The sequence below is a fragment of the Lycorma delicatula genome, chromosome 13 (genome assembly GCF_047948215.1).
Source record: "Lycorma delicatula isolate Av1 chromosome 13, ASM4794821v1, whole genome shotgun sequence".
NCBI classification, from domain to species: Eukaryota; Metazoa; Arthropoda; class Insecta; order Hemiptera; family Fulgoridae; genus Lycorma; species Lycorma delicatula.
This window is the reverse complement of record NC_134467.1, coordinates 16,547,769-16,573,754: the sequence shown is the minus strand read 5'-3', so window position 1 is coordinate 16,573,754 and position 25,986 is coordinate 16,547,769. Positions and strand designations below refer to the sequence as shown.

The 25,986-nt window shown below is 31.5% G+C and overlaps 1 protein-coding gene across 1 annotated transcript in view; it reads right to left on the bottom strand.

The window, feature by feature from the left end:
• Ip6k (Inositol hexakisphosphate kinase) overlaps window positions 1-3,987 on the bottom strand; it is a 251,687-nt gene extending 247,700 nt beyond the window's left edge. The window contains exon 1 of the mRNA XM_075381466.1: window positions 3,925-3,987. The gene's annotated coding sequence lies outside the window, so the exon portion shown is untranslated. The remainder of the gene's footprint in view (window positions 1-3,924) is intronic.
• Window positions 3,988-25,986: the final 21,999 nt, after the last annotated feature.

The window sequence follows — 25,986 nt, the reverse complement described above, 5'->3', positions numbered from 1 at the left end:
ATTTGTTTTCTATCTTGTTTACCCCTACATCTTGAGCTTCATCTTCTACGTAATGTTTTTTTTATTATTATTTAATATAAATAAAAGGCTTTAGTTTAAAAAAAAAATAATATTTAGCTATTATTTTTATGAAAAAGTAATTTCATACGTCAATGGTATTACGAGTTTTCACTTTATAATTAAAGAAACAAACAGGAATAACGGAAAAATTATTTAATAAAATAAACCAAACCAATCTGAAGTTAGTTGGCACCCCTGATATAAAAAATATCAGCTGTTTCAAAAAACATTTCCATTGTTATACCCTTAGTTATTTATTTCAAAACATCTGATTCGCCTGAAACGTTTACCGTGGTATAACAAACAGCGTGCTGCGATAATTTTTTGGCATTTAAATGTCTAAAACTGGCCGAAATTCACGTAGGGATATTAAAAAAAAATGATAAAACTTGCGAATTTTTATTAATGGAACCAACAGTTTAATTGTTAGCCTCCGTTTTTCATAAAGAGGTTTCGGATTCGAATCCCGGTCAGGCATGGCATATTTAATACGCTACAAAAAACTACCTTTAATATTCCTACGCACAAACTTCGAGTTTTTGTAGTGAATTTCATTAATTAAAATTCCTTTCGGTACGCTGAAAGGCGGAGGTAGATTTCACCGGTGCTAATTACGGAATAAAAAAGCAAATACGTCATTAATTAATTTTAATTAATTAGTTTTATTTGGCTATAACTATGGAACCAACGATATAAATACCACTATACTGTTGATATACTGTTGAAACACTATCAATGTGGGTTTATTACTGCAATTAAGAAAAAGTCCAAAATCCAATTTTGGACGCTTTTGGTCTAGTCAATTGCAATAAAAAGATGAGGTGCATAACTAAATGTTACACAATAGTTTTAAATCCAAAATTTCAACGTCCTACGGGTAATCGTTTTTGAGTTATGCGAGATACATAAATAAGTACAGACGTCACGCCGAAACTAGTCAAAATGGATATTTCCGTTCAAATCTGAAAACCGAAATTTTTCGCGATTACAATGCTTGGTTTACTTCGTACCAGGAATTAAAACGAAACCTTTGATAATAATTCTCCCCTTTTTTCCTGTTTAGCCTCCGGGAATCACCGTCAGGTATTACTTCAGAGGATAATACGTATAAGTATAAGTGAAGTGTAGTCTTGTACAGTCTCAGGTCGACCATTTCTACTATGTGTGTTTAATTGAAACCCAACCGCTAAAGAATACCGGTATCCACGATCTAGTATTCAAATCCGTGTAAAAATAACTGGCTTTATTAGGACTTGAACGCTGGAACTGTCGACTTCCAAATCAGCTGCTTTGGGAAGACGCGTTCACCACTAGACCAACTCAGTGGGTTTGTTTATATTTCCAAAAATATAATTTTTTTTTGTACAGTGGAAATTTAAAGTTTTTCATAGGAAAAATTTATTTTTTCATTAAAAACCGTATAGAATGGTACACCTGAGTATTTTAAGTTAACCTACAGCTAACATTTTAATCAACTGTCTTTGACACATTCATCAAAATTTATTTCCCACATAAATAATATCTTACTTAATAAAATTTACTTCAAACTCCAGGTTTTTGTAAAAAAAAAAAAAAACTGTAAACATATACATAACTGCCCGAATCGAACCACAAAAAATTGGTTTTCCACGATTGCAAAACTAAAAAAGTTTCGATATGCTTAACAGGGAACAAATGACGTCAAGACAAAACGTGGAATGATTATAAAACAATTACTGTTAAAAATATATGAAAAAGAATGAAAACCCTTGTCGAAAAAAGGATATAACCAAGAATTTTTAATTATATAGATTTTATTTCACCTAAAGGGTCAGAATAATGGGTAGAAGGGGAAAAAAAAGAAAATTATCCAAAGAGAATGAAATTTTACAAAAATTAAATGTACCAAATATTAAGGAGAAACTATAATAAAATTAGAAGGCGAATAATTTACAAAAAATGATCACTCTAGGTGGATGAGATATACTACAGACTATACCGCAAAATTGTTTTCAGATTGGACTAAAGCCAGTTGTTATTTTTTACACGGATTTGAATACTAGATCGTGGATACCGGTGTTCTTTGGTGGTTGAGTTTCAATTAACCACACATCTCAGGAACGGTCGAACTGAGAATGTACAAGACTACACTTCATTTACACTCATACATATAATCCTCTGAAGTATTATCTAAACGGTAGTTACCGGAGGCTAAACAGGAAAAACAAAGAAAAGATTGGACTGCTTTCTTCACATCAACGTTGAATTATTTTTACCATTTAATATGTTTCCCGTTTCGATTTAGCCCATTTACGGACCGCGTGAAAAAATATACGTATGGTTTTATAAGCTCTTTACTCCAGAAAGTTTTCATTTTTGTTTTTTAATAGAACTGTTTTCTCACCTCAAACGAAGCCAAGTTGTTGTGCCTTGCTTTGTTAGTTTTTAATTCGTCTCTAAATACGTACTGGTCTAGTATTTCTTCATCGTTGATATATATATATTTTTTTGTATATCTTTAGGATGCTGTCGATCCATTTATTTTTCTTTTAAATTTTGATTTAAATCAGAAGGATTTACGTTGTGAATCTTACCGTAATTTACGCTATAAATGTGGCCAAATGATTTGTTTTATTTATTAAATTAACTAATTAAATTCATTTTTCCACTACTTATGATGATTGTTAAAAAAGCGAAATGCGTATTTAAATATTAATTTTTTTTTCAAATATTTTAAAAAATGGGTTTTTTAGGTGTTCTCTTGCATACCTAAATTTAACATTATAAATTAATTTTTTTCAATAAATTAATTAAAATAAATAAATAGTCAAAAAAGTTGAAATACTTTTTTAGCAACGATTATTTATTTTTATATAGTGGAAAAATAATTATACGTAAAAAAAGTTGCCTACGATTTCTTTTTTATGGATGGGATGAATTATGATTAATTGTAGTATTACTAAAAGTTTAAATAAACCAAAAAAAGTTTCGAAAATTAATTTAAAAAAAAAATTTAATTCTGATTCGTTCCCTCGTCACTAATATTACACCAAAAAGATATTTTTTAGGGGGTCGCTTGGACTACAACTATGTTCAGGAAGACAATAATAAAAATTCGGTTAAAAAATTTGCAATAAATAAAAAGTTAGCTTTTTCGATTATTGGGGAACGAGGAATTTTGGGGCAAAAGTTTTAAAAATGGTATATACTAATATAATGTTAAGTTATATTTGCAAAATTTTACAAACTTTTTGTAAACTTTTATAGAATTTTATCAAATTCGATTTATTCAGTCAAAAGTTAAGGCATCAAACATGCCAACACACGTACATAGGAACGTATGTTCGTACTTACGTACTTATTATTTTTACCGTTCCGATTCATGAAACATCGAGATAAAAAAAATTTACCCCGTTTATTAACTTTTAACCACATTTTCTTGCCGCATAGCTCTCGAGGATATTAAAAACAAATAATATTTACACAATACTAAAATATTATGATTAAATTAAAATTAAATAACAAAAAAAAGAAAAAAATATAGAGGCCAAACAGGTAGAATTTTTTAAAATCAATAATAAATATTTAAATAATTATATTATCGATAAATAATATGATAAAACAGTTAAAAATTTGTAAACGAATGACGTTTTACTGATAAAGAAAACTGTAACATGATATGACGATGACCTAACCTCGAAAAATAAAAAAGAATGACCTAGAATTAATCAAACAAATACCATAAAATATATATATATAGTACATTATTTATATTAATAATTATAAAAGATATTACAAATAAAAAAATAATTCTTATCTATATTACTATTATTATACAATAGATAAAAATCAATTTAAAAAAAATAATAAAAAAATTACACTTACTTGTAATAAAATTTAAATATTTTTGTTTCTTTTGAAGTAGAAATATTTTTTTTTATATGTAAGTATATAATATTAACGAACGAATATAAAAATATTTCTATAATATTTTTACTATTTACTTTAGTATGTATATTTAATACATTTAAAAATACGTATAATTTTTTAAAAACACACAACACATTTAACGGAAAAAACACTTTAATTTTTTTTTTTTATTATACACCACGCACTTATAAATTTTAATTTCAGTTTCAATTTAAAAAAAAAAAAAATAGATATTAAAAAATTTTTAAATAAACGAAAGTAAAAAATAAAACAAGAGAAAAGTCCATAAATCAGGAATACATATTGTACTTAAATAAAATGTACGCGAAAAAAAAATATTACAAAACCGATGACTTAATTAATAATAATAATAAATTGCACGAAAAAAAATGCTGAACAAAGAACCATTAATATTATTAGCTCACCTCATATACATGAATATTGAAATGAAAAAAAAAAAGAAGTAAAATTATCTTTTAAGTAAATACTATAAAATAATGACTACATACATAAATATGTAAAATAAAAACACTTTATTGCTTCAATATATTATTTATTATTATTTTTAAAATGAAGTAATAATGTTTAACAAGAGGAAATAATCTGCAACACGGGAAGGATTCAAGACACAGACTAGTGGCTTGTTATAAGAGCTCCAGTTTTTACAATCCCTACTCCTGATACAACAGCTCACAGCTGGTAGATCACGTGATGAGTACAATCATTATCAAAAGTATTACGACAGGTATACCAACATTGATATTATTATACTACATATTCAACTAATCATAATAGTAAAATTTCATATACATAATTATTTATTTATATTAATATTATTATTACACTAAATATTAGCATTTAAAAAAAATTCCATAAAATAAATATAGGATTTATTTTCCTTATATTTATAAAAAAAACAATATTTATAAATAAAGTAAAGTACTAAGTAGTAAATATTTTAGCTACCGAATCTTTACATTTCACGATGTTTTAAGACCCTCTGAGACAAAAAAAAAGTATCGACGTCTAAGTGTTTCTGTTCACTACCTTTAATACTTCGAACGGTTGTTATATATAACGATTTAGCAACGATGACAAGCATACAATGAAAATTAATATACTGTTAATCAGTTAACGTTAAGAACCATAAAAAATACCACCTATAACTAATATTCTTAAGAAGAGGGTCGACTATTTTGAAACCAGTATACTTCAAAAAGTTTCGAATTCTGTCTGACCAAATTGTTATCAAGAAATTACAATACATTGTAAGTTTTTATAAAGTGAACAAGTTTAATTGTTATTTATCAATATTTTTTCTCACTAGCATGAGAAAAATGAACAAAGTGCGTTATAAGGAAGCGAAACTCTTACATCGGCTATTCTTTTATATACCTCCGAATCGATTGTTCTTTACTTTCCCGTCTAGATAGCGCTATATTTCAAGAAGAGAAAGTATTGTAATCGGTCCAATCTGAGCATAAGCGGTTTTCACTGGATCTTCACGTTTTGAAAACTAAGGACCCCACGAGACCGACGGAAATTTTCCGAATGTTCTAATATAAACGTATTCGATGATGCCTTCTAAATCCCCATATATTTACAAAACTACTGGACCGATTTTGACCAAACTTAGATTATTTCTATATATAGGACATTGAAACAATTAAATTTTAACAATTAAAAAAGGTCAAGTGGGTAAAACTGTAGAGCAAGTTCACTCTCAGTATCTCGAGATTTCACATAATTAAGATCATATTTTTCTTAAGACACAGTTGTTAACAATTAAAGAAACAAAAACAATACTTGCAAAAAACGTTTTTGAAAAATCTCACCACCACCACAAAAAATGCTGTTGTAGTCGACTACTATGTTCTGACATCACAAATAAGAGGTAGAATTAAATAAATGAATAATATTTAAGATGTAAAAAAAATGTTACTCGGTCTGAGCGGGTCGGGAACGCGATCGTCCGGTCGAGTCGGTACCTAGTGCGTTAAGGCTCGCGGCTACATGAGTCTAACGACCGTACAAGTGAAATTTGTTCTACATAAATTGTAAATATTCATTAGTTTACTTAGTGCCGAGAGTCACCGCTAGTAGCGTCACACCCGCACCAATTAAATACGGTATAAGCGCACGCTTTAGTTAGTATCACTGAATTAAATTAAATGATACATATTTTTAATTAGCTTGCGTGTGTACGCATCAGAAACAACTCACTTTTTTTTTTTTTACAACTAAATTTGGGTCCCAAGAATTATAATCTAACATTATTCTACTAAAGGCCCCAAAATCAGTGAAATCATTTCTCAACCGACACTAGTTAACGAAGCGTGTTTGTATGAACTTTCTTATTTATTTTCATCAGCAGAATATGTCGTATATGTTTGTAAATTCTTTGTGAATCAGCCTGTATATGATGAAACAAGCAGGCATTTTATAAAAAGGGGAAAGATGGAAAGTTAAACTTAGTTTTAAGGAAGATATTAAGGAAACGTTTTATTTGAAGTATAATGCTCTATGGAGCTGAAATGTGGACGATGAGAAAGGTAGACAGAAAACGAATTGAGGCTTTTGCGATGCGAGTGTGGTGCAAAACGATAAATGTGAGACGGCAAGACCGTGTTACAAATGAAGAGGTTAGGTTACTCCTATTTAATCTAAAGACAACCTTCGGTAAATCCTCTCAGGACTCGGAACGGAGGGGATGGTGTGGCAACCGGTAACGTTACAAGGTCTTCCCCCTACGGGGTTGAGATGAGTGGCTTTATATGAAATCCGGTCTGAAAAATTGAAAAAGTACGTCCCACAACTGTATTTTTAGTAGTTTTCCAAAAATCTGGGATAAATGAATAAAATACTGGTGTTTGAAAAACAAACTATTTTATGTTTGACGTAACATAATTTTGTTAATGGATAATAAATACGTAGAAATTTTAAATAAAACTTATAAAGAATTTGATTGTGAGTAAAATATTATGAACAAAGTCTATAGAAACTACAGAAATCTATCGCAGAAATACGAACGTAAAAATTTAGAAGTTTATTAAAAACAAAACGTATAAAAATGGGGCAGGTTTTAACTAAGTATTAAATGAAACAAAAGAATTAAATATTTTAGAAAAATAAAAAATTCAAACAATTAAACGACAAAAAACGTCTTCTGCTATAAAAAATATAGGATTGTGCCCGATGAACGTTGTTTTTTTGGTGGTTTTCCTTATTTTAAAGGATTTTTTTTGTATCAGTAGTACCGTACTAACAATTCTTAATTACTACCTCTTCTCTTGTGTTACACTTTCGTTCATATACTAATGATTTCAAGTAGCCCCACACGTAATAGACGAAGGTGTTAAGTCAGACGACCTTGGAAGGCAGTGCATAGGTCAGCCACACACAATACACTTTTTTTAAAAATACGCATTTAAATGTTGTTTAACTACTAAAAAAAAAAATGTAGAGTTGCCTTACAGTGCTGCAAATTCATCTGCCTTCTTGTTATCAGAGGAGCATTGTAGAACTTTTACGTGTTTATTACCCATTTAACAAAGTTATTTTACTCTAAATTTGAAATAGCGTGTTTATTGACCCCAAGCTTTTATCTTTTACCCAATTTTTAAAAAAATATTAAAAATACTGTTTTGCGTATTTTTAAAAAATGTTTCAAGTCAAATTTACCCGTTAATTAGTATCCTAAGAATTTCAATCTGGTTTAATTTTACCGAAGGCGCAAAATCAGGATGAGATCGTGCTGGAGAAAATGTCTTACTATCTTGGCAAAGGCCTTATGTGTGTGTGTGTGTGTGTGTGTGTGTGTGTGTGTGTGTGTGTGTGTGTGTGTGTGTATAAGGTGATTCAGGAGGATAGGGCAATACTTTGACAACTCATTCATTCTAGAGGTTAAAAATAAGAAAAAAGTACATATAAACATTTTAAGAGAGCATTAAAAGATTTAAATGGCAGAAAGGCTCCTGGAATAGACGGAATACCTGTAAAATTACTGCGCAGTGCAGGTGAGGAAGCGATTGATAGATTATACAAACTGGTGTGTAATGCTTATGAAAAAGGGGAATTACCGTCAGACTTAAAAAAAAGTGTTATAGTCATGATACCAAAGAAAGCAGGGGCAGATAAATGTGAAGAATACAGAACAATTAGTTTAACTAGCCGTGCATCAAAATTCGTAACTAGAATTCTATACAGAAGAATTGAGAGGAGAGTGGAAGAAGTATTGGAGAAGACCAATTTGGTTTCAGGAAAAGTATAGGGACAAGGGAAGCAATTTTAGGCCTCAGATTAATAGTAGAAGGAAGATTAAAGAAAAACAAACCAACATACATGGCGTTTATAGACCTAGAAAAGGCATTCGATAACGTAGACTGGAATAAAATGTTCAGCATTTAAAAAAATTAGGGTTCAAATAAAGAGATAGAAGAAAATTGCTAACATGTACAGGAACCAAACAGCAACAGTAACAATTGAAGAACATAAGAAAGAAGCCGTAATAAGAAAGGGAGTCCGGCAAGGATGTTTCCTATCCCCGTTACTTTTTAATCTTTACATGGAACTAGCGGTTAATGATGTTAAAGTACAATTTAGATTCGGAGTAACAGTGCAAGGTGAAAAGATAAAGATGCTACGATTTGCTGATGATATAGTAATTCTAGCTAAGAGTAAAAAGGATTTAGAATAAACAATGAACGACATAGATGAAGTCCTACGCAAGAACTACAGCATGAAAATAAACAAGAGCAAAACAAAAGTAATGAAATGTAGTAGAAATAACAAAGATGGACCACTGAATGTGAAAATAGGAGGAGAAAAGATTACGGAGGTAGAAGAATTTTGTTATTTGGGAAGTAGAATTACTAAAGATGGACGAAGCAGGAGCGATATAAAATGCTGAATAGCACAAACGAAACGAGCCTTCAGTAAGAAATATAATTTGTTTACATCAAAAATTAAATTAAATGTCAGGAAAAGATTTTTGAAAGTGTATGTTTGGAGTGTCGCTTTATATTGAAGTGAAACTTGGACGATCGGAGTATCTGAGAAGAAAAGAAGAAGTTTTTGAAATACGGTGCTATAGGAGAATGTTAAAAATCAGAAGAGTGGATAAAGTGACAAATGAAGAGGTATTGCGGCAAATAGATGAAGAAAGAAGCATTTGGAAAAATATAGTTAAAAGAAGAGACAGACTTATAGGCCACATACTAAGGCATCCTGGAATAGTCGCTTTAATATTGGAAGGACGGGTAGAAGGAAAAAATACGTTTGGAATATGTAAAACAAATTGTTAGGGATGTAGGATGTATAGGGTATACTGAAATGAAACGACTAGCACTAGATAGGGAATCTTGGAGAGCTGCATCAAACCAGTCAAATGACTGAAGACAAAAAAAAATATAAATAACCATTTATTAAAATTAATAAAGAGACTGTTCATTTTCCACCGAAATCCGATTGACTACTTTGTTTTTAAATAAAGCTGTAGCTGCAGTGGCGTTAATACGTAAGTGCCTAAATTTTCATCCACATTACTGCTAAGTTTCACTTAACATCATTCTAAAAAAGTACCTCCTACATATTTTTTTTTTTATTTAATAATTTTGATGTTTCATAACCATGTAACAGCTTAATTAATCAATTAATAAAAAAATTAAAGCGCTGTAAAAAAGCATCGTAGTTAAAATTTTAGTAGAAATTTTATCATTTTTCTCATTCTTTATTTTAACATCTATTTTACCAAATTTTAGATAATTGTAAATTAAAAACAATTTTAAAAATCTTTTTATAAAATTAATCAGCTACAAAAATTATACGTAACTTATATTTTAATTTTATAAATGTTATAATTTATTTTACAAACTTAAATTTTTATTTTCAAAGAGCCGTTCAATACTTCATAAGTTGCATAGAATCAAATGAGAACTGACAATTTAAATTTGTAGGTTAAGTTGATCGTTATTGACTGCACGTGTATACATCATTGAAATTCATGAAAAATCATGTAAAATACTCACTTCAATACTGCACCAAACAAATTTGCACAATGTACATTTTTTTATTAAACTTTAAAACGTTATTTAAATAAATAATAATATAATATTCTCAATAAGCGCGCAATTCTAGCAGACTCGGTAATGCCTCGCTATTACTTGATCTGAGTATACATACAAATTAAATGAACACAATTGAAAGTTTCATAAAACCTTAAAAACAATGAATATTAGGAACATCAAAAAATTTAACCTTTCACTTTATGAAAGTCAGAAGATAAATAAATCCAAACGGCAAAACAACAGCACTACCTATCGGATTTAATTCACACCACTCTCTAATCACATTATTCGGTGAAAATAATTTTTTAACGAAAATGGTTGTGGCTGCAAAATCATTACAATTAATACTGAACATTAAGAAACTTACAAAACATTACCGAACTTCATAAAATTTAACCTTTCACTTTACAAAAAGTCAGAATGTAAATAAATGCAATTGTCAGAACAGCACTACCTATCGGATTTAATTCAAACTACTCTCTAAACACAGTAGACCGTTAAAAATACGAATTTTAATGTAATAACAACATTAAGCTACGACGCAAGCAACTGATATGCGAAAAAGCAACAAAATAAAAAAAATTCCTAGAATCCGATCGCACCACCAACTACCGGTTCTGACTGATAAACCAAAAATTTAAAAAAAATTCTAAAACGCGATCGCAGCGCTGCCTACCGGATTTAATTGTGAACCTTAACCATCGCAAGATCAATAACAACACATAAATAAATAAATTAAAAAAACATTTTCTATCGGATCAAATTGTGAATCTAAACAATTCTCGAATCAACTTAATCACACACACAAAATTACATCAAAATAAGTACAGCCGTTTAGAAGTTCAGTGACATACACACGCACAGAAGAAATATATATACATATATATATATATATATATATATATATGTATAAAGATACACGAGTATATATAAACTTTTGAGCTGATGGTGGTTTTGGAGTCTGAGGAATGTGAAACGCGAAGATATGTCGAAATTTTCCAGAAGTCGAATTATGGTATCTACAATAAGTAGATTTCTTATGAAATCTACCTAAAAAAAAATTGTAATTTTATTTTTTTGGCTATAACTTTTTTAATTTTTTTAACAGCTGGAGAAGTTATGCAATGCAATAATGCCAACTTTTTTTTTGTTGGTAAAATTAAAAAAAAAAAAAAAAGTAGTTCAAAATAAATATTAATAACTTACGGATTATTTATATCAATAAAAACTACAAAAAATATTTTTTTTAAAGGACTATGTGTAAAAAAAAATCTTCGGTAAAGACAACAAATTTTTTTTTGTTTTAATTTCCTTTCTAAATCCAATTTCCTTCTTAATTTAATTTTTATAAAACAATCTACGAGTTGGTTCCCCTAGGGTAAAACAAAGCTGCATTCGATTACAAGAAAACTCATTACATGATTAAACTATGAAGACAAGCCAAAACGAAACCGGTAAAATTAATTTAAAAAAAGAATCGTTGAAATATAATAAAATTAAAATAAATAAATGAATACACACACACGCGCGTGCGCGCGGACACACACACATAGAGAGAGAGAGAGAGAGAGAGAGAGAGAGAGAGAGAGAGAGAGAGAGAGAGAGAGAGAGAGAGAGAGAGAGAGAGAGAGAGAGAGAGAGTGGGACAGAGAGAGAGAGAGAGAGAGAGTGGGACAGAGAGAGAGAGAGAGAGAGAGAGAGAGAGTGGGACAGAGAGAGAGAGAGAGAGAGTGAGTGGGACAGAGAGAGAGAGAGAGAGAGAGAGAGAGAGAGAGAGAGAGAGAGAGAGAGAGTGGGACAGAGAGAGAGAGAGAGAGAGAGAGAGTGAGAGAGAGAGAGAGAGAGTGAGAGAGAGAGAGAGAGAGAGAGAGAGAGTGAGAGAGAGAGAGAGAGTGAGAGAGAGAGAGAGAGTGAGAGAGAGAGTGTGAGAGAGTGAAGGCGAGGGAGGGAAAGTAAGAGTGTGTGTGTGTGTGAGAGAGTGAAGGCGAGGGAGGGAAAGTAAGAGTGTGTGTGTGTGTGTGTGTGTGTGAGAGAGGAGTTGGGTGACGAGAGGGGGGAATATAATTCTTTATCGTTTTATTATAATTTTTATTTTTTCTTTAATTATTTAGAACAATACATTAATGACCTTGAATATGAATGATAAAATGGCATCCGATAATTAAACAATCAATGTCATCTTGATAATTTTCATAATCTCATTTAACGTTTACATTGTTAGAAACATTTAACTTGAGAATTACGAATATACTTAACACAACATCTACATATATATATATATATATATATATATATATATATATATATATATATATATATACAGAGTGTTTCTAAAATAGGCTGACTATACTTTTTCGGATTCTAGTTGTAAAACTAAACAAAAAATATCTTTAGGAAAAATGGCAATTTCCTAAGGGAGGAGAACGAAGGAGAAACTGTCATTTTTCCAAAGGATAATTTTGTTTAGTTTTAAAAGTAGAATCCGAAAAAGTATAGCCAGGCCCACCATTTTAGAAACACCCTGTACGTGGAAGTGAGATGACATAAATTACTCGTCAAATAAGATATAACTTACAATTTGAAATAATTATATTACTAATAGTAATAATACATTACGTTAAACGTGACTAGAATTAATTATTTACCGTGAAATTAATTTGCAAGTACAATTAATTTTAAGTACACGTGGCTTAATAAAAATCACTTAAGTAATTAAATGTCATGATTTACGTAATAAATAACATTTACCTAGAAGATAAATTTGATTGTTTTTTACCGTTGAATTAATTAACCACATAATCTTACAATGTAACATGTACGTTTAAAAATGAAAATGGAAATTTGTAGTGTATGAAAAATACAATACCGTGCCAGTATTTGAACCCGGGACCTTCAGATGAAAAGCTAAAATATTACCACTCCGCTACGGAGATCATAGGAAATGTATTATTACTTTTAAATTAAAATATAATTTTTGATTAACGAATGAACTACCATAATATTATCATAGAGTTTATTTCCTCATTTAAGAGAATAAATCGATTTATTTTTTAAAGATATCATTACAAAGAAAAAAAAGTCGAATTAGAATAAAATACAATTTTGTTTGTAATAAATATGGCAGCGAGACAAGGCGAAGGACTTTAGCCTTTATTATTTAATTGTGCACTAGAATTTCAGATGCGCGAACGGTTTAAAATTAATGCAAAAAATATTCAAATAGGATACAAAAGAGATAACTTAAATTGCCTAGGATTTGCCGACCACTTAGCTTTATTAGCTAATAGTATCGCAGAAGCCAGAATACAAATAACAAGTATAAAAGAACTTGCGAATAAAATTTGACTTAAAATTTCTTACGAAAAGACTAAAATGATGGCTATAGATCCTTTAGTTATTAATTCTGTGAATATTAACGGAAACAAAGTAGAACTAGTAGAAAAATTTTAATATCTTGGAGAGATCATAACTTGTAATCTTAACGAAAAACAAAATTGGACCAAAAGACTTAATAAATTATTTAAAGCGCTACAAGTAACCAAAAATACTTACAACAAAAAATCGCTCACGATTAACACTAAAATTAGACGTTACAAAACCGTGGTTAAACCGGTAATTACTTACGCGAGCGAAACTTTATTTAGATTAAATCAGAAAAATAGGACCGAACCTTTGCTTAAAGTTGAACGCAGGATCTTAGAACCTGCATAAACGAAAAATATAATTAATTATTATAATTTATAATAAAAAAAACTCCTGATGCAAAAAAACTTGTCGTGAGGAAGTGGTCCTGTGTCTTTTGTGGATAGGACATACGAGAACCACTCACCGCTTTGCTGATATCAGCGGAAAATGCACCACTATGCGTAAGATGCGCTGCCGCTTAACTGTTCGCCTCATCCTTGAGGATTGCGTACGTTATGCGGCCATACGTCGTAAATTTCAGCTACCCAATAAAATTCGTAGTATCCTGGGCAATGACAACATAGTGTTAGATCAATTATTGTTATATTCTTACGAAGTATAAATATAATTCAGGAAATATAATATCTGCCTAGTTCTATTATTTTTAATCTTTATTCATGAGCGAATGTTTTTTTATTACTATTTTATTTTAATTATAAACTTACTTTGTTATCCGTAAAGGGGCCCTTTACACCCTTTATGGATTTTGTTAAAATTTTTTTTTACCCATTTTTTAACTTATTTAAAAAAATGTATTTTACTGTTAAGATTTTCTGACTGTGATATTAGCTGTAAGAACCATTTTGTGATTTTAGTTTTGTTTTTTTTTTATATCTGTGATATTAGCTTTAAGTTTTAACATTTTTTTCCTGTTTTTTAATATTTTAATTTTAATCTGGTTTTATTTTGATCCGGACGATGATAACGCGAAAACGTTTTTCGCCTTACCAAAAAAAAAAAAAATCAGCGGGTATTCGCGTACGGTGTGCTTTTTTACTTTTCTTCTCCTACATAACTTTCTATATATAAATGTGTGTGTGTGTGTGTGTGTGTATATATATATGTACACATAAATATGAAGATATACATATGTATATACAGTTATATGTGTTCACATGTATTCATAAATGCTACGAAACTGTCAAGAATATAAAATTTTACATGTTCCGAAATTTCACCGGAAAAAATGAGAGGAGGGGTTTTCAATGATAACTTTCTTAATTTTTAAGCTATCGAATCGATTAAAAAACCATTTTGCAGGGAATTTCAAGGGCTACAAGGTATGTTCAGAATCCTTCAGCCCTTCGTTTTTGAAATTTTTGAGTTTGAAGAACTTTGGGATGGTGGTCCTCGTATTCAAATGTAAACTTCTAACGGTTATATCTCAATCAGTTTTTATTTTACAGAAATAAAAAAGAAACAAAATTTTTAGTGGAAAAAAATAAATTTTTGTACTTTAGTATTTTTCACTTTTCATTCTGGGAGAAACAATACTGAGATCTGAATTTAAGAGAGCATTAAAAGATTTAAATGGCAGAAAGGCTCCATTCCTACAAAGGCTTTGGCATCGCATGGAAATGCATGCTTGTGTGCTTCTTCGATTCCAAGGGAATTGTTCATAAAGAGCGGGTGCCTCCTGGACAAACAGTTAACCGATATTTCTACAAAGAAATTTTAGAAAGACTTCGTGAACGAGTTCTTCGTGTCCGTGCCAACATCGCTGATAATTGGATTCTGCATCACGATAATGCGCCATCCCATACTGCTCTGATAGTACAGCAATTTTTAACCTCAAAACAAATTTCAGTACTACCACAGCCACCTTATTCACCAGATATCGCTCCGTGCGACTTTTATCTATTTCCAAGAGTCAAAATGGCGGTCAAGGGACACCATTTTCAATCAACACAAGATGTCAAAAAAGCTGTGACGAGGGTCTTGGAGGATATTACAGAAGATGAGTTCCAGAAATGTTACCGTCAACGGCAGAAGCGCTGGAATAAGTGTGTGCAATCAGAGGGGAACTACTTTGAAGGAGACAACACTAAACATGACTAAAACGGTAAGCAACATTTTTTTTCACATCAGTCTCATTACTTTATTGTCGCAACTCGTATGACTATCAATAATTAATTTATCTCATTAAAGACAGCAATTCGCTGCTACGCCTAGGCCGCTAAATTCCAGCAAGTACCTGTCCACCATTAAAGCGCATGGAGCCTTATTCTGGCTGGTAGCCAGCCGTATCTCTCGGTTAGCTTCCTACAGCAGCGCGATAGGAGTCTTTTCGCTTAGGTAAACTACTGATGTCGGTTGAATAAAGCAACCGCATCAAGGACTCCCACACGGTCCGACAATGCGGCTCTCGCCAGTTTTGAGTGGGCAATTTACCCCTTGATCTCTAAGTTCCAGGGTGGCCTGAGTTCTGGTTCCCCCCAAGAGCTGGGCAGTCGAACATCATGTGTTCCTTTGACTGGACCTCCCCGCAGACGTACAGCTCATCAGCTGCCAGGCAGAATCGAAACAAATATTGGTTTAAATTTACATGGTTGGAGAGCACTCAGACTCCCGTCGCCCTTAAAAACGAAGGAATGCCTCCTTCGTTCGTTGGGGGGATGATATGCCATCATCCCCCCAAATCCTGTATAAATTTATACAAGGATCTTCCCTTAGTCGTGGCGTGCCATTCTTGCTTCCATGCTTCCATCGCGAGGCTGTTAAGCCTCCTCCGCAGGCGGGAGACGGGCAACCGTTCGAAATTTACAACCGGTGCATTGAGATCACCGTTCCGCTTTGGTACAGGCCCGGCTCGGAAACCTTACTTACTTACCTTTCAAAAATTAATGAATTAAAATTATTATTTTTTTGATTAATAAATTCATAATTTAATACAGGAACAGAAATTTAATTTTCATAATATAATTAAAAATATTAATTATTTTTAAAAAATTCATTAATTTTAATTACAATGCTCAATAGACTTTTAAACGTATTTTTTATTTAGTTAATTTTAAAAACTTTCTCTGTGGTATTTAATTATTAAATACTCAATATTAAATAAAATTCTTTACAAATTCTATACTATATTATTTAAGATTAAATGGACATATTTTTTCGAGTAACTGTTATATACGTTTCATATTTTCAGAATTCACCTAAACAAATCGCTGGATATTTAAGAGAAATAATTGCAGATGCAAGAATGCATTAATTATTAATAACAACGCTGCACGTTTATGATATCGAGTTAATATTCATCACAAATAATAAATAATACTCAGTTTCGCAATTATATACATTGTCGTGATGTTTACTGAAATTAATATTTTAAATAATTAAAGTAACGTTAATTGCTAAATGTTTATTTTCCTATTAATACCTTAAATTCAGATAAATTCGTTATTTCAATAGAATAATCATAAGAGATAAGATCAGTATTCATAGTATAATTAACAAAATAATATTTATTATCAAGAATTCATATTTTTTTCATTCAATTTCATTTTTTTTTTCATCATTAGGATGGATTGTAAAGGTTGCAACGATCACATCATAAATTATATTTGAAAATATGGAACAATTTTATTCTTTTTTTTTTTTTGTCTTCAGTCATTTGACTGGTTTGATGCAGCTCTCCAAGATTCCCTATCTAGTGCTAGTCGTTTCATTTCAGTATACCCTCTACATCCTACATCCCCAACAATTTGTTTTACATACTCCAAACGTGGCCTGCCTACACAATTTTTCCCTTCTACCTGTCCTTCCAATATTAAAGCGACTATTCCAGGATGCCTTAGTATGTGGCCTATAAGTCTGTCTCTTCTTTTAACTATATTTTTCCAAATGCTTCTTTCTTCATCTATTTGCCGCAGTATCTCTTCATTTGTCACTTTATCCACCCGTCTGATTTTTAACATTCTCCTATAGCACCACATTTCAAAAGCTTCTAATCTTTTCTTCTCAGATACTCCGATTGTCCAAGTTTCACTTCCATATAAAGCGACGCTCCAAACATACACTTTCAAAAATCTTATCCAGACATTTAAATTAATTTTTGATGTAAACAAATTATATTTCTTACTGAAGGCTCGTTTAGCTTGTGCTATTCGGCATTTTATATCGCTCCTGCTTCGTCCATCTTTAGTAATTTTACTTTCCAAATAACAAAATTCTTCTACCTCCATAATCTTTTCTCCTCCTATTTTCACATTCAGCGGTCCATCTTTGTTATTTCTACTACATTTCATTACTTTTGTTTTGTTCTTGTTTATTTTCATGCGATAGTTCTTGCGTAGGACTTCATCTATGCCGTTCATTGTTTCTTCTAAATCCTTTTTACTCTCGGCTAGAATTACTATATCATCAGCAAATCGTAGCATCTTTATCTTTTCACCTTGTACTGTTACTCCGAATCTAAATTGTTCTTTAACATCATTAACTGCTAGTTCCATGTAAAGATTAAAAAGTAACGGAGATAGGGAACATCCTTGTCGGACTCCCTTTCTTATTAGGGCTTCTTTCTTATGTTCTTCAATTGTTATTGTTGCTGTTTGGTTCCTGTACATGTTAGCAATTGTTCTTCTATCTCTGTATTTGAACCCTAATTTTTTTTAAATGCTGAACATTTTATTCCAGTCTACGTTATCGAAAGCCTTTTCTAGGTCTATAAACGCCAAGTATGTTGGTTTGTTTTTCTTTAATCTTCCTTCTACTATTAATCTGAGGCCTAAAATTGCTTCCCTTGTCCCTATACTTTTCCTGAAACCAAATTGGTCTTCTCCTAACACTTCTTCCACTGTCCTCTCAATTCTTCTGTATAGAATTCTAGTTAAGATTTTTGATGCATGACTAGTTAAACTAATTGTTCTGTATTCTTCACATTTATCTGCCCCTGCTTTCTTTAATTTTATTCTAAACATTTAAATGATTTTGAGCTACAAAAAAAAAACACTTACATCTATAATTTTAACAATTTTTTTAATAACGGGTTATTAAAGGTTGAAACGTTGCAATAAATCATAAATTATATTATAAACAGTAAAGCAATTTTAATTTATTATAAATTCACATTAAAACATTTCAAACTGTCGAAAACGTTTTTAAAATTTCATCATAAGGGATGATTTCTAAGGATCGAAACGTAGTAAAAAATCATAAATTATATTCCAAAACATAGAACAATGTTTATTTTACATATTTAAACATGATTTCAACATATGAAACTTTTAAATCTATGGTTTTTTAATTTTTTTTAACAAGGGGTAGTTTTCACCCTTATAAATTTCTTATTAAGAAAAATATCGAATTCGTTTAAAGTTCCTAATATTCTTTGAATAAGGATCTAAAATTTATCTACGTAAAGTTTTTTGATATAACCAACCATTGGTCAGGGGGTGGAAAAATTGGATTTCGAAGACAAAAAAACAACCCTCCCTTAATGAACACAATATCGAATCTGTTTAAACTGCTCATTAATCTTCTAAAACTTTTGTCTGAAACAGTAAACCCAACCAACCCTTACCGCAAGGTTTGCTAAAAATGTAAGAATTGTATTTGGAATTGTAAGAAAATAGGGCTTATCGTACACTAAACAAGTGAAACATTTTTTCACATCCAAGCAATGTCGTATTGAGTAAATTTGAAGTTTTTCTTAACTCTGAGGTAGAAATCTATTTTATCCCCTACTTCGGACCGGTGAAATCTAACACCGTCTTCCAGCGGGCCGAAAGAAATTTTTTTTTTCCTGTTTAACTTCCAGAACAACCGTCAGGTGTTACTCCAGTGGACGATAAGTATGAATGTAAATTAAGTGTAGTCTTGTACAATCTCACGTCAACCATTCTTGAGATGTGTGGTTTATTGAAACCCAACCACCAAAGAACACCGGTATCCACGATCTAAAATCCGTATAAAAGTAACTTTTCTTTTCTTTCTTTTTCCTGTTTAGCCTCCGGTAACTACCGTTTAGATAATTCTTCAGAGGATGAATGAGGATGATATGTATGAGTGTAAATCAAGTGTAGTCTTGTACATACTCAGCGACCATTCCTGAGATGTGTGGTTTATTGAAACCCAACCACCAAAGAACACCGGTATCCACGATCTAAAATCCGTACAAAAGTAACTTTTCTTTTCTTTCTTTTTCCTGTTTAGCCTCCGGTAACTACCGTTTAGATAATTCTTCAGAGGATGAATGAGGATGATATGTATGAGTGTAAATCAAGTGTAGTCTTGTACATACTCAGCGACCATTCCTGAGATGTGTGGTTTATTGAAACCCAACCACCAAAGAACACCGGTATCCACGATCTAAAATCCGTACAAAAGTAACTTTTCTTTTCTTTCTTTTTCCTGTTTAGCCTCCGGTAACTACCGTTTAGATAATTCTTCAGAGGATGAATGAGGATGATATATAATGAGTGTAAATGAAGTGTAGTCTTGTACATTCTCAGTTCGACCATTCCTGAGATGTGTGGTTTATTGAAACCCAACCACCAAAGAACACCGGTATCCACGATCTAAAATCCGTATAAAAGTAACTTTTCTTTTCTTTCTATTTCCTGTTTAGCCTCCGGTAACTACCGTTTAGATAATTCTTCAGAGGATGAATGAGGATGATATGTATGAGTGTAAATCAAGTGTAGTCTTGTACATTCTCAGCGACCATTCCTGAGATGTGTGGTTTATTGAAACCCAACCACCAAAGAACACCGGTATCCACGATCTAAAATCCGTATAAAAGTAACTTTTCTTTTCTTTCTTTTTCCTGTTCAGCCTCCGGTAACTACCGTTTAGATAATTCTTCAGAGGATGAATGAGGATGATATGGATGAGTGTAAATGAAGTGTAGTCTTGTACATTCTCAGTTCGACCATTCCTGAGATGTGTGGTTTATTGAAACCCAACCACCAAAGAACACCGGTATCCACGATCTAAAATCCGTATAAAAGTAACTTTTCTTTTCTTTCTTTTTCCTGTTTAGCCTCCGGTAACTACCGTTTAGATAATTCTTCAGAGGATGAATGAGGATGATATGTATGAGTGTAGTCTTGTACATTCTCAGTTCGACCATTCCTGAGATGTGTGGTTTATTGAAACCCAACCACCAAAGAACACCGGTATCCAAGATCTAAAATCCGTATAAAAGTAACTGCCTTTACCATGATTTGAACCTTCGAACTCCGACTTCGAAATGAGCTGATTTGCGAAGATGCGTTCACCATTAGACCAACTCAAATTCTTTCTTCTTTTCCTGTTTACCCTCAAGGAATTACCGTTCAAATAATATTTCACAGGATGATATATAAGAGTGTAAATGAAGTGTAGTCTTGTACAATCTTAGTTCGACCATTCTTGAGATGTGTAGTTAATTGAAATCCAACCACCAAAGAACACCGGTATCCACGATCTAGTATTCAAATCCGTATAAAAGTAAAAAGCCTTTACTAGGACTTGAACGCTGGAACTCTCGATTTCCAAATCAGATGATTTGGGAACACGCGTTCACCACTAGACCAACCCGGTGGGTTAGACCAACTCAAACTGTATTATCACAACGTATTAATGAACTTACCTCGGTCCAATTGTTTCGATCATAAATTGAACGTAACTCTAGAACTACTAAACCAATCATTATAATATTTTCACACGCACAACTTTAGATATTCTACTAGAACATATATAAATTTCAATGAAATTGATTTATTAGTTTTGGAGATTTTCGAGCCACAAAGTTTTATAAATAGGCCTACATAAACCCCAATTTAAATGAATGGTATTTTTATATTTCTCATACCTCACAACGTAAACAAAATTCATTTTCATTTTACCGCTCCCACCACGCGACCGAAAGTAATATCGTACTTTTCTTCGAATTGTAAAAAAATCATCGAAAAAACATTTAAACCCCCAACCTTATAAATAGGTATAAAAAAAACGAGAAAAAGAAAATAAGCGCGCGCAAATGTAAGAGAGAATAAACAAAAATGAAATATAACGAAAAGTAGAAAATTTTACTACTAAATGTAATTATAAAAACAGAATCAAAAAAATCTTAGCATAGATGCATTTTTATGTATTTGCGTGAGTGTGTAATTATATATAAGAAAAGAATCTATCCTTGAAAAGTCATTAAAAAAGAAAAGTAAAAAAAAAACCAGTATACATCATCAACGAGTATTGTGAAATGAGAAAAAATTATATATATATATTTTACTGTTGCATTACTGCACATAATACCAAACTTGTGACATTAAATAACCAATAATAATAACTAAATAATACATATGATTAATTCAAGGTTACCAACTGAACAAATTGTTTTTCATTACATGCAAGTACTTCTAATATTTTATATATATATAAATGATAGTAATAATGATGACCAATAACAAATACAGAATTACCATGCAACAACAAACGAATGCTGGTATAATAATAATTTAATATTTATGCAGTTAATCTTATATTCATTGCATTAACATCTGTGACGTAAGTAATGATATTAAATACTTCTCCCTCTGTAATTTTTACTATCTGTAATCCATAAGTATATAAATATACATCATTTTTAAAATGTGGCCCATAAAGGAAGAGTAATGAAATATTAGTAAAATCAGAATTTATTAAAAAATCTGATGTGGACAACACATGACTTCCTTGTACGCCTATTAAATTATATATACGCATTTTTAAAAGTACATAAAATTTTATTTCGTTAATAACTTCTGATATTTTTTAATTTTTATTGTTATTATTAAATTATTATTTACCGTAAACATTTTTTTTTTATAATGGAAGGTTAATAATTATTAATAAATCAATAAATTTAAATTAAAATAAAAGTTTAAAAAAAAAAGGAAATGAAGTCTGATTCGATCGATATGCTTTTCCAAATATTTCATTAATTAAAATTTTATTTGGCTATAACTCTGGAACCAATGAAAATACGCACCACTTATGATATATCGTTGAAAGCTCTCAATGAGGGCTTATTACTGCAGTTAAGAAAAAGTACAAAATCCATATTGCTATCGAGTTTTTACTTTTTTGGAACTTTTGGTCCAGTCGATTGCAATCAAAAGGGGAGGTGCACAACTAGATGTTATAACAGTCCTAAATCCAAAATTTCAACATTCTACGGCTAATCGTTTTTGAGTTATACAAGATAGATCTTTACATGGAACTAGCAATTAATGATGTTAAAGAACAATTTAGATTCGGAATAACAGTACAAGGTGAAAAGATAAAGATGCTACGATTTGCTGATGATATAGTAATTCTAGCCGAGAGTAAGAAGGATTTAGAAGAAACAATGAACGGCATAGATGAAGTCCTACGCAAGAACTATCGCATGAAAATAAACAAGAACAAAACAAAAGTAATGAAATGTATTAGAAATAACAAAGATGAACCGCTGAATGGGAAAATAGGAGGAGAAAAGATTATGGAGGTAAAAAATTTTGTTATTTGGGAAGTAGAATTACTAAAGATGGACGAAGCAGAAGCGATATAAAATGCCGAATAGCATATGCGAAACGAGCCTTCAGTCAGAAATATAATTTGTTTACATCAAAAATTAATTTAATGTCAGGAAAAGATTTTTGAAAGTATATGTTTAGAGCGTCGCTTTATATGGAAGTGAAACTTGACGATCGGAGTATCTGAGAAGAAAAGATTAGAAGGTTTTGAAATGCGGTGCTATAGGAGAATGTTAAAAATCAGATGGATGGATAAAGTGACAAATGAAGAGGTATTGCTAAGAAAAAGTCTAATATTTTGAATTTTGGGCTTTTTTGAACATTTTTGGTCTAGTCGATTGCAATCAAAAGGGGAGGTACACAACAAGATGTTACAACAGTCCTAAATCCAAAATTTCAATATACTACGGCTAATTGAGTTACACGAGATACGTACACGCCGAAACTAGTCAAAATGGATTCAGGGATGTTCAAAATGGATATTTTCGTTGAAACATGAAAACCAACATTTTTCACGATCATAATACTTAGTACAAGGAAGTAAAAAAGATTTGTCAACAAAGTAGTAATGCTTTCCTGTCATTGGTTATTTATTCTTGTATATAGTAGAAAAATAATTATACATGAATAAAGTTACCTAAGATTTCTTTTTTGAGATGGGGAAGGTAATTTATGATGAAACATTATTGTAAAATTATCATTATGCGTTTAAATAAACCAAAAAAAGGTAAAAAAAAAAACAAAAATCGATATTTTTTATTTTTTCCTGGTATCCCACCTCTAAAATCATTTTCAAAAATTTTGTTTTTGATTTTTCTACGTTTATTACATTAAATGGAAGAAACTAAAACGAACTACACTAAAAAAAAAATGTACAACCAATAAAAATTACTTGAAATTTCTTTTTTGGGGCAGTATTACTATAAACAGAAGCCATTAAAATAAAATTCGGATGAAAAGTATTCAACAAATAAAAAAGTTTTTTTTTAATTTTTGGAGAAGGGAAATTGTTTTTACTGGTAAAATAAGCTTACACGCATGTAGTAAGCTTAATATAAAATGGGATTATGTTTTCACACATCTCTGGAATGGTCGAACTGACACTGTACAAGACTACACTTCATTTACACATATGCAGGATGTCCCATATAAAACGCAACCCTTATATTGGTAGGTATTGAAATAATAAAAAGGCATGTGTAAATGTAAATGTAATTTTTATTATTACCATCCATTACCTTTACATTTAGAGTAAATGTTGGAAGTAGCCGCCATCTTCTTGAATACAAACTTCAATTCTTTTTACAGCGTTTCTTGCAACTTTTTTCAAAGTTTGTGGCCGGATATTTAATACAGCTTCTTCAATATTGACTTTCAATCGTTCAAGCGTTCGTGGTTTGTTGCTGTAGGCTTTTTCTTTGAGGTAACCCCGTAGAAAAAAATCCGCCGCAGTCAAATCTGGAGTTCTCTGTGGCCACAAGCCTCGACCGATAACACGATTGCCGAAGAATTCCTCGACGAAATCAGAAGTTGAACCTGCGTAGTGCGATGTCGCACCGTCATGTTGTAGCCGGCAGCGTCTGTCTTCCTCTTCCAAGAGTGCGATGAACCGAAATAAAATATCCTGATATCGTTCTGCATTAATGGTGTACTCCAAAAAAATAGAACCGATTATTTTATTCCGCGATATCGCACACCTCACGCCCGACTTCTGCGGGTGTAATTGTTTTTCGTGATAAACGCGGGGATTTTCAGCGCTCCAAATTCTACTGTTTTGGCTGTTTACGTAGCCATCCAAATGAAACCGTGCTTCATCTGTGAAAAATAACGAATTCGTACCATTAATTCCCTCCCGCAGAAATCGACGGAACCATTGACAATATTGTAGCCGTTTTTCTTTGTCGGGCTCAACAAGTCGATGAACCGTTTGAATGCGTAAGGTCGTAATCGTAATCGTTTGGTCGCCCGATGAACAGTCGATTTAGACAAATTAATTTCAGCAGACAAACGTCTTATCGATTTATTTGGAGAGGCGAGTAATCGGTCTTTGATTTCAGGGACTGTATCTGTATTCAACAGTGACGCAGATCTTTTGTGTTCCTTGTTATTAACAGAACGGGTATCTCTAAATTTTGCGACTGACCTTAATACTGATGTTTTCTTAGGAGCTGGTTTATCCGGGTACTTATGGAGAAACAAATATTGCACTGCAACCGCTGATTTCGTATTGAAGTACGACTCGACAATGAAAACACGTTCATCTAGCGAAAATACCATCTTGTCACTAGCACACACTGAACGTTATGATCGCATTGTTGTTACTATCGGTAGTGTTCTACTGCGTCGCCGCGATGTTCAGATGTTGGACGAGTCCATTTCAGTAACGAGTAGGGGAGTAAGCTTGACTTTTGAAATTTCATGGATGAGTGATTGATGGGTTGCGTTTTATATGGGACACCTGTACATATCATCCTCTGAAGTATTATCTGAAAGGTAATTACCGGAGGCTACACAGGAAAACGAAGGAAGAGATTATGTTTGCAAAATTTTGAGAAAAATTATTCCAAAATAACTATATATCCCCAACTCCTGATGATATTAAACTGAAAACCTTTACTAACAAACTGCCTCATATACAGGAATCTATGTGCCAAATTATATTAAAATCAATTACTCCAGTCAAACGATATTAAACTTCAAACACACTAACACAAGTATATATGTACATTACTCCTTATGTTCCCTGGAACATGAAACGTCGAGAAGCGAAAAAAAAACATTCATACTTTATATTTATTGACTGATTACTGTACTACCTTTTTTTCAGCGTAGCTCTTAAGGTTTAATGAAAAGAAATTAAAAGAGTAACTCGTCAGATAATATGACTGTCGGAAGTGGAATCTTAAAAATTGCATTGGAAGGGTCAGTAGAAGGAGAAAGGAGACAAAAAAAGAAGAAAAATGAAGTTAATAGGAAAGGTGAAGAATAGAAATTATAAGGGAACAAAG